Source organism: Lathyrus oleraceus, chromosome 5 (genome assembly GCF_024323335.1).
Source record: "Lathyrus oleraceus cultivar Zhongwan6 chromosome 5, CAAS_Psat_ZW6_1.0, whole genome shotgun sequence".
NCBI lineage: Eukaryota > Viridiplantae > Streptophyta > Magnoliopsida > Fabales > Fabaceae > Lathyrus > Lathyrus oleraceus.
This window is the reverse complement of record NC_066583.1, coordinates 639,114,911-639,128,838: the sequence shown is the minus strand read 5'-3', so window position 1 is coordinate 639,128,838 and position 13,928 is coordinate 639,114,911. Positions and strand designations below refer to the sequence as shown.

The window sequence follows — 13,928 nt, the reverse complement described above, 5'->3', positions numbered from 1 at the left end:
TAAACACTTGATTTAACTCCAACCAATTCATTCCAAGAATAACGTCAACTTGTTCCAACAAAATACAAATCGTACACATCCTCATGGAACACGTTAGGATACTCAACACACCAACAACTAATCTCTAGCCAAAACATCACCTCCCCCCTCATAAGGAAACAGATAACGAGAACACCTGATCGTCTTCCCTCAAGGATCACACCATTTTTCTAACCGACACCATCCTCGAATCCAACCTCTCTTAGGGTTCAGGAAAAACACAACATTCTTAAAACAGTTGAACTAGTCAACACTACACTCTTACATGCAACAACATGATATCCAAGCTCTATACAATTGGAACATCCAAGAGAAGTAGACGCTTCTCCCCCACTTGTTTCATTCCCAACCTACAAATGGAAAACAAAACAAGCATCGATAGTGTTCTCATACATATGTCGCATACTAGGGAACAAACATAATTAAACAACCTGGCCGGACGGATGGACCTGCTCTGATACCACTACGTAACACCCTTAATTTCCCCCCGCATAAATTTAAAACATTTATCAGAGTACAACAATTTAACATGCAATTTAGGATGCTACACTACAACATACAATCAACTTGATCAATCGAAAAGACATGTAACACTTGACAGTTATAAAAATAGTAGTAATAACTACAATTCTGAATGTTAACTTTTATTAAATAGCAGCGAAACAACAATAACAAACAGTTAACTCACATATCCAACATCAACATAACATGTCATTATAAGAAATGTTAAAGAATAATGAAAGACACAACGTTCCAAATTCCTTGGTGTTACACATCAGATCAGACACCGACACTAAAATACAACGAAAGAATTTATTTTCCACTTGTATCTGAGCTCCTACTATGGATTATCTGCATGTTACCCATGTGGAGGAAACATTCAAAAAGAAGGGGTTTGATATCATGATTATATAAAGGAAATCATGATAATAAGTAAGCATCATATTATCACATGCACGTCACCATTCCACAACACAACTCCACCTAATCCATACAATGGCTATTCACACATAATAGAATCACAACAACCATCCAACATAACAACAACATAATTAATCATCTGAGATAATATTATCATAACCAACCATTCAACATAATAATAAATGCAACCAATGTACGGTGCAATGAGACTCAACAACTCGACTCAATGCATGTGGTACCAATACGTGAACGCTCGGGTTCACCACTTAGATCGTCACCTCCTAGGATCAGAGTCATCAATTCGCTACCATCGCCTCCAATAACGTCTCACTGATTTCATCACCTCTGAAATCAGCTATCTGCCCAATCCACACAATGGGATTTGAGGCTCACCAATAACTGACCATTTATCCAACAACATGAATGCATGCAACATACAACACGTGCAACAACAACATCATGCACAAAGACTCACCTCCATAGTCAATATATGCCACCAATATTGGCCATCATGCATCAAACAAATGTTATACAACTCAACAAATTTAACATACAACATAATAAGCAACAATAATGCATTTAAGGTTATGTCAGGCCACCGCATAAATAGTATAATGTATATCAACACAATCACCCAAAAAATATTCAATTTTAGGTACATAAACCAATTTTAAACGACAGTACACACTCAACTTTTTGACGCTTCAAACCGCGCGTCAAACGGAGTTACAGAGCTCAAGTTACGTCATTTTTAATTTTCCAATTTTTCACGTAACAGTGGTAACTGGTTATGCTCAAATCGGTAACCGGTTATGAGCTCAAAAACAGTCTAGAAACCTATTTTTCAAGTGATAGCCGGTTAGACTTAGATCGATAACCTCTTACAGTTTCGAAGAACAACCTAGAAACTTATTTTTCGCTGTTGGAGGCCTTCCGGAACTCCGATTTTGATTCCGTAAAAACCTCTGATCTCAGAATTTGACATACTATAACTATTAAATTTATAAAACAGAAAATTCACATTATATCACATATTAGCATAAAAACCCATTCATTATCATCAGTTCATATGTACCCCAAATCTTACAACAACAACAACAACTACAACAATTCATCATTCTAACTCTGACCCGAAACCACATCAATTCACATAACTTTTAAATCACACAGTCCAATCAAATTTCATGGGTTTAACAACAATATTTTCATCATTCATACAATTCAACATTCATCATTCACACAATTCAACATAGAGAAGAAAATACAAAATCGACATGGCATAATCTACCCACCATCATCATGTTAACCCTTAGATAATCATAACCCCACTCTTACCTTAGAGTTCCTAGCAATAACTTCTTTAACCTTCAACTATGATGAATCTCCCCTTGAGCCCCAACCTCTTCTTCTTTTTTTCTCTGCTTCTCCTATTTTCTCCCAAAAGTTATGTATTATAAGTTTCTATCCCAATTCCCATTTTCTATATTCCATATATTATAATTCCTATTATTTTATTAACTTATTGTATTATCAATATTTCCTTAATAATAATAATAATAATCCACTCAAATTAAATAATTAAATTAATATACATATAATATTAATTAATTAAAATAATAATAACTAATCTAATCAATTAGTTTTACTCACCACACCATCCTTTCTACACTTTTACTCATATACTCCCCAACACCTTAATTCATATAAATCTAAGGCAACTATCCAACACCAAGGGTACACGACTCATCAAAACACCAATCAACACAACATGAACACATCTATCAGATAATTAAGTTACAAAAAATAATTTAAATAGAATCGAGGAGTTAGACAAAACAAGTCAAATCTTCACCTTTGATACCCAAATCTCTTTAGGTTTTGGTGTGTAAGTAGTTCTTAGACGTCTATGATTACTACCTTTATACCTTCTTAGTTTATCATAATAGGAGATCTATAAATGGCTAAACCTATTACAAAATAAGCATTTATAGATAGGTATATTCAATTTATTCCTATTTAAGCTTTTCCTAAGTGATCTATTCTTCTTAAAACCTAATCCAATTTTATTTATAGAAGACCTTTTATTTGATAAAATCAAATATAGATTTTATTTCTCCTTTACTTAGGGTTTCATGAAAAAATTTCACTTCCTTTTTCATTGAGGCATAAGTCTCACATTTACTATCTTGGTTTCTAAGATTATCCCTTTCATATATTAGCATGTCATTGTTATTCTTTAGAAACTCAACGTAGTCTTTAAGATCTATGTTATTTTTTTCAATCTTATCATGTTTCTCAACTAACTTTGTATTTAATTTAAAATTTTGACTATATGATAAATTTTTTACCTCACAATCATCTTTTTCGAGATAGGCTTTCAAGAAAACTTGCTCGTCTTCTTTATTTGATGAAGGATATTCTAAGATTCTACCAAAGGTTGATACTTCCAGATCTCTCCTCGATGTTGAATCTCTGATGACATTGCTTATTGAGACTTCTTTCGCGTTTCTTTTTTAAAATATTCCATTGGATGGAACTTTTTCATATTATTCATAATTTCTCCTTAATGAAGTTTCTCCATTATTAGACATTGAATCTTCTGAGGATCATTCGTTCACTGGTATTGTTCTTTCAAAAGAAACTATTGGAGATGACTTTTCTTCTTCTTCTTCTTCTTCTTCAAAAGAGTTATTTGATAAAGTTGTTATAGATTATTCTAGGTTTGAGATCATCCTTTTATCTTTTAATAGTTGAATTAACTCATTAATTTTCTCGATGATTTCTTCCTTCTTGGGATTTCTCTAAAAATTATAGGCATTCCCACCTTTCAATTTAAGGATTGGATCAAAAATTTTATTCCAACTCTTAACTCTTAGATATTTATTAGAGACAAATATTATAATATAGCTTCCAAGATTTCTAAAGTTTGAACACCATATATGAAAGTAACATTCATATTCATCTAGTTTTTCATCTCTTATGTTCACTCTCTCTTGTTCAATACTTGAAAATACTCCATAGATCATTTCAAGAGTGTCCCACATTTCCTTGGTAGAATTACAATTAAGGACATACATAAATTGAATTTCATTTAAAGACATAACTAAAAAGTTTGTAGCTTTGAAATCAATTGTAAATTATCTCTTGTTTTATTCAGATCGAAGGAAATCAGGTTTATCTACTACATCACCATTAACATTGTGAATAGAGATAAACAAACCATTGATTAATGTTTCCCACAATTCAATAATAAAACTTTAAATGAATATTTTAACTCTAACTTTACACAATTCAAACATATCACTATTAAACGGTGGAGGTGTGTTTAGGAAAGTCATATTGTTGAAAGAAATGTTTGATGTCATCTTCCTCCTGATATGGTTAGTTTTTAAGTAGGAGTTAGTCTCTGATGTCACTTGTTGGACATGTGAATCCATACACAAGAGGGGGTGAATTGTGGAGGTTGAAAAACTTTGGTTTAAAATAAAATCATTTGTAAGTTTGAAAACATTTTATAAAATAAATGAATAAATAGGTAGCGGAAGACCAAAGAAAATGAAATTATTGGAAAGTAAAAGAGGTAAGATAGAAGAAAGGATACCAGAGAATTATACACATTCATCCCTAAGGTAAACTACTCATGTCCCCAAGAATTGGTCTTGAGAGTATTCAATAAACTTAAGAGCTTTTAGAAGGGTGAGCCCGCGAACCTCCTTATACAAGAAAATGAAATTTTCAAGCTAAGTTCTAACCAAACATCAAACAATATTTAAAGTGGCTAGTATCCAAACCAAATAGAAAACAAGGCATAGAGCGGTTAGTCTCCAAACCAAAAAATGAACAAGGCTTATGGAAGTTAGTATCCAAATCAAATAGAGATTTTACATTGGTTGATCTCAAACTAAGACAGATTTTTGAGTTGGCTATCCTCCAAACTAAAATGGGGTTTTACACAGGCTGACCATGAACCAAAATGATATTTTTTATTGGGCTAATCTCAAACCTACTAAGCTTTTATGTCAAACATAACTCATAAACCAAGAGAGATTTGAGCAAGGCTGATCTCGAACTAATAAAGCTTTAATTAGGATGATCTCAAGAACTGTTGTAGAGATTTTTAGTGGCTAATCTTCACAAACCAAAAGAGATATTTTTCTTCAAGGTGAAAGTTATGAACCGAACTAAGACTTCCTAAGACAATCCCCCAAAAATACAAGAGCTTTTAGCTCATTTGGCTCGCAACCAATATGACAACTTCCAATTCAAGAATTATTTACTCAAGAGATAATATAGTATTGGTAAGTTTATAATTCATCCCTCACCCATAACAATGAACCTCAGTTACTTAAGAATACTCTCGAAGCACTATGGGTAAATATATGTGAGAGAGAAATAAAGATTTTGAGAAATGATGAAAGAAATTAAAAGTGAGATTTTAACTCATTTTATGGATATGAAAAAGTGATAGAGAATCTCTCCATTTATAGGCCAAGGTGTGGTATAAATTTGGAAATAATCCACAGGCTTATTCAATGTCATAATTGACTAGGCTAATCGATGACACACCTTAAATATGTGATTATTAAGGTCATAATTGGAAGGTTTTTATATATAGATGTTACCAACCATTAAGAGACCGTCTCCATCAATTTTAGACTTAACTAAAGATGATCTAATTGATTAAATATATAATTTAATCGATTATTCTATTAGAAAATGTCTTTTAATAAATTAGACACTCTCTTAATTGATTGGCTAGACCCTAAAAACATTTTTTTGGTGATTAAATAAAATATGAAAGGATTCTCAAAAGTTTTTAGTGTGTGTGTGTGATTTAGCCATAGCATTTCGAGAAATACTCTCGTGTCTTTACAAGACACTATTCACTCAGATAGACAAAACCAAGCGTTCTTTCACACTTCCTCTATTTCACAACTCTAAAGCTTCAAGTCTTGGAATCTTTATCTTTAAATTTAGAATCATACAAGACACATGAATATTATTAATGGGGATTGATATGTTTTCGTGTTGAATACCAACATTAGAGAGTAGAAAAGTCGAACCATCGGTGATCCTTGAAATTGAAGCCTTCACTTGAAATTTGTTTGACCATAGTGTTAACTTTAAATAGATGTCTTGATCTTCAAGAGTATATCTTGATTCGGGAGGCTAGCTTTATCAACCATCTTGTACATATTTGATCGCTTGAGTTGTCTTTCGTAGTTGCTTGACTTCAAGTGTTGTTATCATCAAAAGTAAATAGCTACTCAACTGACTTGTAGCTTTACCATAAGCTTCACCACCTTGGATCACCTTGTGAAGTGAGTTATAAGCTTTAAATTATCCTTTTAGTTTGTTCCATGAGCCATAAACCATTCTAGTATAATGTCTAGATACTCAGCACTTTGAACTACACATGACTTGACGAGGTTACTACAATATGTATTTTCATAACAATGCATAACAAACCACACACACATGTTATTGTCAATAAAGCATGCTTTCTTTTCGGTAAAATAGTTCCTTTTATGGGGAAGATTGAATTTTCATCCAAAATTACCATTCTCTATTATGTGGTCCCTCAAGTATAGAAATACAATTGATATTATATATTTGTAAACTCTTTTCAATCTATCAAGTTAGAGTCTAAACTATAACTCTCTTCGATCCTATTTTGAAAATCTGACGAAATAACTTATTTTATTTCTATATAATGTATTCACACAACCAATACTTGAACAAAATCTAATATCATACAAAAAAATTATTTTATCATAATAATTATAGTTGTCATACCCTAAATTTTACCCCGAGTTTTTCACCTGCATCAACATAGTGTAATCATTTCATTTGATCATGCATTTCATCCGTCAAAAGCATTCATCATATTTTAGATGAAAAGTTAAGAGTTTGGGCATTTTATCTGGTCTTGATGACATTCAGTCAGTCATCTGTTGATTAAGAAGTCAAAAGATTTGGTTTCTTAGTCTCAGTGTATCATCCATTGCATTATGTTTTATAGGTTTAAAGGGAAGACAATCAAGAGTATTGTTGTCATCTGAATCTTTGTGAGGTCTTGATTGTCATTATGACTAATAAATAGAAGCAAAGAGTCCAAGAGTTGATCACTTTACATCTGATTATATATTCATTATCCTTCAATCAATGAATCAATACATTCACAAGACATCTGCATCATCTGCTGATCACAACATGCATTTCCTTTGAACAATTCATTATGTCTAAGCTATTACATTCATCATTATTCTTAGTCTTTTAAACACTTCTACATGCACACCTTTTTTCATGATGTCTAAAATCTAATTCTCATCTCGGTGGTATTCTAAGTTCAGCTTCCCATTTGCAACTTTCTCTCAAAGATAATGGAACCTCATTTCGATGTGTTCGCTTCTTCCATGTTCTATCAAACTCTTTTCTAAATTGATAGCAGACATGTTGTCGATATTCATGGTGATTTATCTATGATTCTTCCCTAAAATTTCTTTGACCAAATTCACCATCCACGTTGCTTGACCATGCACAGAGTTCCTTTGAGATACCTTAGTATCCTCTTCGTCACTGCTATATGTGATACCTTTGGCTTCTGCATGAATCTACTCACCATACATACATTGTATGCTAGATCAGGCCTTAGGCAACAAAGGTATCTTAATGACCCAATAAGTCTTTTATACTGTGTTGGGTCGACATCATCTTCATTTGAGTTTTTTGACAAATGCAGTTCTGGTTCAACAGGTGTCGAAATTGCATTGTAGTCTTCCATCTTAAATCTTTTAAGTATTTCATTTGCATATCTTCTTTGATACATCATCAGGCCTCTACTACTCTTGTATAATTCGATAACAAGGAAGTATGAAATGTTGCCCAAATCATAAATGCCTCATCAATGTCGAATCCTTAAATGCCTCATCAATGTCGAATCCTTTTCGCCATAAGTCCTACCTTGTGTCGAGTTACTTCTCCTTTGGGATTTAGCTTCACCTTGTATACCCACTTCACATCGATTTATTTCTTGCCTTGATTTAATTCGACAAGTGACCAAGTGACATTGACTTTGATGGACTCTAGTTACTCATTCGTCGCTTTCATCCACGTCGAATCCTTCAATGCCTCAGTTATGTTGACTGGTTTGACAACTGCATAGAAATCATATTGTACCTTCTCACCTTCATCATTGACCATATCATCTGATGTAATCACACATTCCTGGAACCTTACATGCATTTGTCTTGTTCTTTGAGGTCTGCTTGTGCTTGCTTGACCTCTGACTTCTTATTGTCGAACTTCTATTTCAACTTCACTTGCTAATTTTTCACATAAGATTCTCACTGAATCCTTATTTGTATTTTTAATCCATTCCCATTCCTTAATCTCATTTATGCCTTCAAAATGAAGTTTATTTAATCTTTTCTCTATGTAACTGCATATTACAATGATATGGTACCTCCCTATTTATATGCTGAGATTTCTTGCACACCAAGCAATCTCCAACTAACTTAACTCAGCTAAAAACAAATAATAAAGTTAAGATTTTGATAACTATACAAATTATGCGCAGAGCATTTTGACAATAGTAGATTCTACCAATATAGTGCTTTTACACAAAATTATATTCTCAATACACCATATAATTCATTGTGATTGAGTTATCTACATTCATCATTGTTCTTAGTCTTTTGAACACTTCTACATGTGCATATTTTGTCATGATGTCTGCAATTTGATTCTCAATTGTACAGTGTTCCAAGTTCATCTTCCCATTTGCTACTTGCTTTCAAAGATAATGGAACCTCATTTTGATATGTTTGCTTCTTCCACGTGCTATCGTATTCTTCAACAAATTGATAGCAGACATGTTATCAATCTTCATGGTAATTGATCAATGATTCTTCTCTGTAATTTCTTTGACCAAAATCACCATCTATGTTGCTTGACATGCACAGAGTGAAGAAACTATGTACTATACTTCACACAATGTCAGTGATACTACTGGTTCTTTTCTTTAGTTATAAGCAACTGGTGCACCACCTAGCATAAACATTTAACCAGTTATGATTTTTTTATCCTCAACGTCACTACACCAACTTGAGTCGGTGTAACCCACTATCTTGCATTCTTTTCCTTCATTAGATGCAGGAAATAGAATTTCATAGTCGAGAGTTCTTTTGAGATACCTTAGTATCCTCTTCGTCGCTGCTAGATGTGATACCTTTTCGGCTTCTACATGAATGCATGTTTCATGAATGCATATTCTTTTCCTAATTGGTTGTGTAACATAAACCTCATCATCTAAAGGTCCATTCATGAATTCATATTTCACATCCATATGACACATGCCAGTTATTCATGTTTGCTACACCAATAATCAAACTGATTGTTGCAATCCTAGCAACAGGTGCAAAGACCTCGTTGAAGTTGATTCCTTATTTCTGAAGAAATCTTTTTGCCATAAGTCTTGCCTTTTGTCGAGTTACTTCTCCTTTGGGATTTAACTTCACTTTGTATGTCCACTTCACATCGACTTCTTTCTTGCCTTGAGGCAATTCGACAAGTGACCAACTGTTGTTGACTTTTATGGACTCTAGTTCCTTATTCATCGCTCTCATCAATGTCGAATCCTTAAATGCCTCAGCTGCATTGACTGGTTCGACATCTTCATAGAAAGCATAGTATACCAACTCACCTTCATCATTAACCACATCATTTTATATAATCACACATTCCTGCAACCTTGCAGGCATATGTCTTATTCTTTGAGGTCTCTTCGTGCTTGCTTAGCCTCTGACTTCTTCTTGTCAAACTTCTCTTTTGACTTCACTTGATGGTTATTAATATAATATTCTCATTGAAACCTTCTTTACAATTTCAATCCATTCCCATTCCTTAAGCTCATATATGATCACGTCCTTGTTGATCACTACTTGTTTGCTCACTGGGTCGAACAACTTGTATCCACTAGTCGAATGATATCCTATTAGAATTGTTTGATTCAACTTATCATTAAGTTTTCTTCTCAACTGATCAAGCACATATCTATGTGCTATAGATCCAAATACTTTCAGATGACTTAAGTTAGGCTTGATACCATACCAACATTCTTATAACGTTATTCCTTTTAGCTTTTTCGTCAGACATCTGCTTAAAATGTACGTTGCAGTCGACACAACTTCTCCCAATAATTCTTTGGGTAGATGTTTGCCTTTCAATAGAATTCTCACCATATTCGTGATGGTTCTATTCTTCCTTTCAACAGTTTTATTTTGTTGTGGAGTGTATGGTGGCACTACCTCATGTACAATCTATTCTTTCTCACATAACGTGTCGAAGTATTTAGACACATATTCTCCACAACCACCAATCTTTAGAATCTTGAGCTTTTGACCACTTTGTCTTTCGAACATATATTTAAACTTGGAAAATACCTCAATCACTTCACTTTTCTTCTTGATCAGGTAAGTTCATGGTTTTCGGTTAAAATCATGTATGAATGTTACAAAGTATATGTTACCTCCAAACGAATCCACCTGGATAAGGCCACATACATCAGAGTATATGATTTCAAGAATTTCCTTAAACTTGCTTTCTGCATCCTTGATGAATATGTTCTTGTGTTGCTTTGCCTGCACATATTCCTCACACACTTCATTTGGAATGTAAATTTCAGGTAATCCAAAAACCATATTTCTTTTTTTTAGATCTCTGATGTCTTTGAAGTTGAGATGGCCAAGTCTACAGTGACATATCCATTCATCCCTGCTAACTGCAATTGTTAGGCACTTGTGCTCCATCACATTAAAATAAATCTTGAAGGTTATATTCTCATACATAGGAGCCTTCAAGATTAACCATCCACCTGGGTCGAGAACTCTCATCATCTTATCTTCATTCGACACTTTGTAATTCTTTTCGGGCAACTCCCTTATACTGAGCAAATTACTTTTTATGTATGGTATATACAATACATTAGAAATTACTAACCTTTTACCATCTATCCTCATAATCAGAACATCACCAATACCTTAAATGGATAGACTATTGTCATTTGAAAATTTCACCATGTTCTTCATCAAGGGTTTTATGTTGACAAACCAATCTTTCCTACTAGTCATGTGTGATGAGCATCATGAGTTCAAGTACCATTGGTCCTTGAAGCTTTCTCCATCTCTTGTTGTGACCATCATCAACATCTCCTTTTCTTCATGATTTGTGAGCTTTGCATCATTTTTTCTTAATTCTTTTGTTTTTCAGGACAATCACTAAAGTAGTGTTCATACTTTGATTCAACGTTTGTCACTGAATGTGACGTTTGTCAGGGTTTCGTTCACCACCTCTTCCTCTACTTGTAACACCACCTCTGTGGTTGCTTTGGTATGGGGGTCTTATTTGATTCGAATAATTTCCTTCTTGCTGGTTTCCTCTACCAATCGAATTATTGTAGCCTCTTCTACCTTTTTTGTCAAACCATTTTCCTTGGCCTTTCTTTCCTCTTGTTGATTGCGCCTGCAAATCCACATCATTCTTCGACTTGCTTACAGCTCTTTTGACCATTCTTTGTTGATGAGATTCAAGCGTTCCTTGAAGCTCTTCCTTTTTCAATATTGAGAAGTCTTTCGATTCTTCTATGGGTATTACCACGTGATCGAATTTTGGATCCAATAACCTCAAGATCTTTGCGACAACCGATCTTGATATCAAAACTTCTCCACATACCTTGATTTGATTCACCAGTTCCATAATCCTAGTGAAAAACTCAGTTATGCTTTCACTTACTCTCATGTGAAGCAATTCATATGTTCTTTTGTGAGTTTATAACCTCACATCTTTCACCTTCCTAGTGCCTCCAAACGATTTCTACAAAATTTCCCATGCTTCTTTCGTTGGTTCAACATCACTCGACTTTTCAAAATAGTATGGATCAACACATTGATAAATTATAAAGGGAGCTTTATAATCTTTCTTCTTCAATTATTTGTGTGCAGCATTTTCTTCATCCGCCGCGTTTTCTGCAATTGGCGTTACCCCTTCCTTCACAAGATCCCACGTGTCTTGATAACATAATATGATCATCATCTGACTAGACCAATTATCATAATTCTTACCATTTAGAATTGGAAGACTCGTTAGAAAATGCTCGTTCGGACGATTCATCGCGCTATGCTGCCCAAGAATCACTCAACTAGTGCTCTAGATACCAGATGTTGGAATTCGACGAATTTCTTAATGTTGGAATTACACCAAAAATATGGAGAATTCTGAATCAATCTTGACGGACAAGAATCAATTCTTCTGATTGATTATGCCTCTTGTTCTTCACTTTTCACTTAAGTGAATCAACCACACCTTAGTTGCAAGATAATTCCGCTGCACTACGACTATTAAAGAAGAAAGGAAAAGATGAATTAGGGTTTGAGATAAAAAGGGAAGCGGGATAATATTTCTACAAAGTTTTTCTTTGCATTCGTACTGAAGTTTATTTAATTTTTCTTTATACAACTGTATTATTACAATGATAGGGTTCCTTCCTATTTATAGGTTGAGATTGTTTGCACATCAAGCAATCTCCAACTAACCTAACTCAACTAAAAACACCAAAAAAAGCTAAGTCTTAAATTTTTGTCGAAGACACACTTCTTCGACATTTCGACAGGTATACAAATTTTGCACAGAGCATTTCAGCAACAACAGACTCTGTCAAAATGGTGATTTGACATAAAGAATTATATTCTTAACCCTTAATTCCCTAATACTATAAATAATATTTGAAATGCCAGTCATTTCTATATTGGGTGAATTTTAGTAATAACAAAAAAGGCTAAAATTAGTTATTTGTATGTTGATTTTATTTATTATTTTCTTAAAAAACATTATTTATATGATGTTGGTTTTATTTGTATAATTATTTTTAGAAATATTTTATTCATTTGAGAATATAAATGATCAATTCAAATAATTAGTTTAAAATAAAATATTGGGTTAAGATTTGGAGTAGATTTTCAAACCTGCTCTTAGAGTCAATATAACTCTTCTCAAATATAATGGATTTGACTCATGAAACTAACGAATCGAATTATGTAATTAAGTTCAACTCTTTTAGTTAACGAACTTAATTTTTTTACTCATATTCAATAAATCATCGAATCGAGTTTCAAACTATATTTGAGTTAGTTCGATTTATTGTCAGCCTACTAATGACTTTAAGGAAGAAAATAATATGATTTATTTTGTAAGAAAATATTTTGTAAATAACATTATATTTGATGAGATATTAAATTTAGAAGTTCATTTTCATATGTTATACTTTAAAATAATTATTGAAATGTAAATAAATTTAAAATTTATATGAAACATTTCAAATACTATTTATAAAAATAAATAAATGAATTATATTATGCTAATATACATCTCAATCAAGATTCAAGTTTTAAAAAATTCGGAAAAAGACCAATAATAAAAAGCACAGGTGAATGTTACAAGGGTATGAGATGGGATGCTATTAGTTTCACTATTGATGACGATGGATTAATTAATGTATAATATTATACCAAAACGACAACAACAACATGTCGTTGTAGTATAGTGGTAAGTATTCCCGCCTGTCACGCGGGTGACCCGGGTTCGATCCCCGGCAACGGCGGTTTTTATTCGTTATTTTGATTATTTCGTTTTACAACCATACTGGACCGGATTTTTAATTATTCTGGGCCCTATTAACTGTCATTTCATTTGATAAAAATAAATAAACTACAACATACTCGTGTGTACCCCCATACTATACCCCTGCTTTTTCTCAACTGTCAGAAATTATTAGGTACATTTTTTTTTATAAAATGAGTTTTATTTATTGAATACATGTGTTAATAGAAAATTCATACATTGTCAATTAAAACAACTTTGATTTGATTGTGTAATCAAATAAGAGATTAGTTTTTAAAGACCAGAACAAATAA

General features: G+C 33.0%; 1 non-coding gene across 1 annotated transcript; it reads left to right on the top strand.

The window, feature by feature from the left end:
• Positions 1-13,543: 13,543 nt before the first annotated feature.
• On the top strand, positions 13,544-13,615 carry TRNAD-GUC (transfer RNA aspartic acid (anticodon GUC)). Its single transcript has one exon. It is a non-coding gene; the product is annotated as a tRNA-Asp (tRNA).
• The last annotated feature ends 313 nt before the right edge of the window (positions 13,616-13,928 follow it).